At 39.6% G+C, this 4,028-nt stretch overlaps 1 long non-coding RNA gene across 1 annotated transcript; it reads left to right on the forward strand.

The window, feature by feature from the left end:
* Positions 1-1,839: 1,839 nt before the first annotated feature.
* On the forward strand, positions 1,840-3,515 carry LOC135536158 (uncharacterized). The gene is made up of 3 exons (XR_010454949.1): positions 1,840-2,782; positions 3,136-3,235; positions 3,346-3,515. It is a non-coding gene; the product is annotated as an uncharacterized LOC135536158 (long non-coding RNA).
* The last annotated feature ends 513 nt before the right edge of the window (positions 3,516-4,028 follow it).

The raw sequence follows: 4,028 nt of genomic DNA on the forward strand, positions 1-4,028 counted from the left end.
AAAACCTCTTGAAACTAGGGGCACTATTTTCATTTTTGGAAAAATAACGTTCCCAAAGTAAATGGGCTATTTTTCAGGACCAGATAATAGAATATGCATATAATTGACAGCTTTTGATAGAAAACACTCTAAAGTTTCCAAAACTGTAAAAATATTGTCTGTGAGTATAACAGAACTGATATTGCAGGAGAAAGCCTGAGAAAAAGCCAATCAGGAAGTGACTCTTATTTAGAAACCTCTGCGTTCCTATTGAGCAGTGAAAGGGATATCAACCAGATTCCTTTTTCTATAGCTTCCCTAATGTTTCTAGTGTCACAAGACAGTTCCAGGCTTTTATTTTGAAAACTGAGCATGAGCGACAACATTGTGTTAGTGGTCAGATGGTGTCTCTCAGAGTGATTTGTGTGGCCATTGTTTCTACTAACTGACCTGGTTGATATATCATCAAACAGATATTTTGAAAAACACCTTGAGGATTGATTATAAAAAAGTTTGCCAATATTATGGATCTAATTTGGAATATTTTTCGGCGTCGTCGTGACCGCAATTTACGGTCGATTTCTCAGCCAAACGTGAAGAAATAACGGAGCTATATCGGCTACAAAAATAATATTTATGCCACAAAAGGAACATTTGCTATCTAACTGGGAGTCTCGTGAGTGAAAACATCCGAAGCTCATCAAAGGTAAATGATTTAATTTGATTTCTTTTCTGATTTTCGTTACCAAGCTGCCTACTGCTAGCTGGGCATAATGCTGTGCTAGGCTATCGATAAACTTACACAAATCCTTGTCTTGCTTTGGCTGTAAAGCATAATTTCAAAATCTGAGATGACAGGGTGATTAACAAAAGGCTAAGCTGTGTTTCAATGTATTTCACTTGTGATTTCATGAATATTAATATTTTCTAGATGGATTTTTTTTTTGTCCAGTTGATGACAATTCTCCCGGATTATGCTAATGAGTGTCAGTTGATGACAATTCTCCCGGATCCGGGAGGAGTAGTTCCAAGAGGTTATTAACACTCTTGAAGTAAACTAGGAGGCAGTAGTGTAGTAAACAGAGTGAGTACAGTAGTGTAGTAAACAGAGTGAGTACAGTAGTGTAGTAAACAGAGTGAGTACAGTAGTGTAGTAAACAGAGTGAGTACAGTAGTGTAGTAAACAGAGTGAGTACAGTAGTGTAGTAAACAGAGTGAGTACAGTAGTGTAGTAAACAGAGTGAGTACAGTAGAGTATTAGTAAACAGAGTGAGTACAGTAGAGTATTAGTAAACAATCAAAGATGACAAGACTACATTTATCGACATGTCTGTAGACAGTGATACCCTCTTAAGGACATTACCAAATGTAACTGCGGGTCGCTCAGGACCTGAAGTAGGGATACGCATTTCCTTGATACCATTTAAAATGACCTTTTGAGGTTTGTGGAAATGTGACATGAATGTAGGAGAATATAACACATTAGATCTGGTAAAAGATAAATACAAACAAAAACATGTTTTTTCTTCCCATCGTTGAAATACAAGAGTTGGGCCATAATGTAATATGTCAGGTTTGAGACAATTTAGACTTTGGCCATTAAATGTCAGCCGTGTATTTACAAAGTTGAAGACTGATTCAATGAACCATTGTGTTCAAAATGTTGTATTGAGACCTCCTAATGGTATTATTTCACTGTAATAGCTACTGTAAATTGGAGAGGGCAGTAAGATTAACAAGAATTGAAGCTTTCTGCCCATATCAGACATGTCTATGTCCTGGGAAATGTTCTTGTTACTTACAACCTCATGCTAATCACATTAGCCTACGTTAGCTCAACCTCATGCTAATCACATTAGCCTACGTTAGCTCAACCTCATGCTAATCACATTAGCCTACATTAGCTCAACCGTCTCACAGGGGGAGACCGATCCCGTTGAGGATAACGCCCTTTTAGTGTAACACCAGATCCCAAATGAGTGGATTTCACAACTTGAATCTGTTTACACATTTTATCACATGTTTTTAATACTTCATTTGTGGAGGTGAAGAATCTTTTCAACTAATTTTGAGCATTTTTTATGAAAGTTAAACTATACCTCTTCAGTTATGTTAACCTATATTCTAATTGTACTAGTCTGTTTATCATCATGAACCTCTGTTGTCCGTCTAGAAACGGTGCTGTTACAGATACTGCTTGTGTTTATCATCATGAACCTCCTGTTGTCCGTCTAGAAACGGTGCTGTTACAGATACTGCTTGTGTTTATCATCATGAACCTCCTCTGTTTGTCTGTCTAGAAACGGTGCTGTTACAGATGCTGCTTGTGTTTATCATCATGAACCTCTGTTGTCCGTCTAGAAACAGTGCTGTTACAGATACTGCTTGTGTTTGTCATCATGTGACGGGAAGATTAGAACATGTACCTTTTCTTTATGTTTAATGTGAAAACAAGGTTCATTTCATTCTAATTCTGAAGATGAATCAAAACATTTAGGCGTTAAAGTAAATACATCGAAGCAAGGTGTAAGGTTGTAAACAGATGACCTCAAACGAATGCAGAGAAAAGCTCAGAGTTTATTCACCCCACTGAATGCTGTATTTATATGCCACAGCTTGCACATAACAAAACAATAATTGATATGTCAAGACAAAGGTAGGGGTGTGACTTCTCAGAAATGTCCTTCTGTTTCCCAGAACTGCCTGTCGGTCTGTTGTTGAGCGGCTGGTATCACCCCTCCCCCATTATCCCCCATGTTGTTCCACCTCCTTGTGGGAGGAGCCAGGCGAGGCCACAGATCAGGTAAGTACAGATTCTTCTCCAGTGATGTCAACGTGATACTACCTCTGTTACACGGAACACATAACCTAGATCAGAGGAAGTTGATTTACAAACAGCAGAATGTTCTGGGTGGTGATGTGTGTTCCAGCTTCCACTGCCAACAAGGAACACAACTTCTTAACCCACAACTGCTATTACACATTACATTGGTGTCAACCATACTTTTATTCAGTCTAATCCAGAGAACCCAGTTTAAACTGTTGTAAATTATGTTTTTATCATAACAAACTGTGTATTTTAGAGTTTAACAGTTGGTAATAAATCAGTATTTCTGATGTTTTTCTTGGTTTGTTTGTTCATGTTTTGACCTCCAGACTCCTCCATCTCATCCCACCAACTCTGTCAGTCCACCAGGCCACTGCAGTAACAGCCATATCTTCACATCACGTAGCTTCAGTACCATCTCAATGTGTTGTAAGTCCTGTACAGCACTTGGTATTCATCACTATTCAGACAATGTTACAGCTGTTAACATGCAATGACATTTCCAACCTAACCAACCCGCTCTGATTCTTCTCATTCAGGAAGCACCATCCTGGATCCTGTGGCAACGTCAATATGAAACAGCATTGACCCGTGATCACCACCAACCAGGGCTCCACAGCGGTGTCCTTTGATGGCCAGGATTTGCTCAAGATCAACTAAAGGAGATTTGGATGGCCCCTTGTCAGTGGCCCTAGGAGTGAAGGGCCCGACAGGCATACCGCAAATTATAATGTAATAACCAAAAATTACTGTAATCTCATAATGTAATAACTTAAGTAATAATGTAATTTCCCCCCATTTTAATTAAGTATACATTTTTTCTAATTTATTAAGCATTTGCCCCAATTTCAAGTGCAGAATGTTTTAAGGCCCAGGTTGTCACGCCTTTTTATGTCTCATTTTGGTTTGGTCAGGGTGTGATTTTTGTTAGTGTCACTTTGCCCTGTAAGCTTCACGCTTGGTTTTTCGTTTGTTGGTGACATTTACTCAAAAAAAAGGAAAATGTATGCTCACCACGCTGCACCTTTGTCTTCCTTTAACGACGGCCGTGACAGAACTTCCCACCATAAACGGACCAGGCAGCGTGGTGAGAAGCAGCAGTGCTTTCTGGAGGAATGGACATGGGAGGAGATATTGGAAGGTAAGGGACCCTGGGCTGGAGAACATCGCCGTCCGAAGGAGGAACTGGAGGCGTCTAAAGCAGAGCGGCGACGCTACGAGG

The sequence above is a fragment of the Oncorhynchus masou genome, unplaced genomic scaffold, assembly GCF_036934945.1.
Source record: "Oncorhynchus masou masou isolate Uvic2021 unplaced genomic scaffold, UVic_Omas_1.1 unplaced_scaffold_564, whole genome shotgun sequence".
NCBI classification, from domain to species: domain Eukaryota; kingdom Metazoa; phylum Chordata; class Actinopteri; order Salmoniformes; family Salmonidae; genus Oncorhynchus; species Oncorhynchus masou.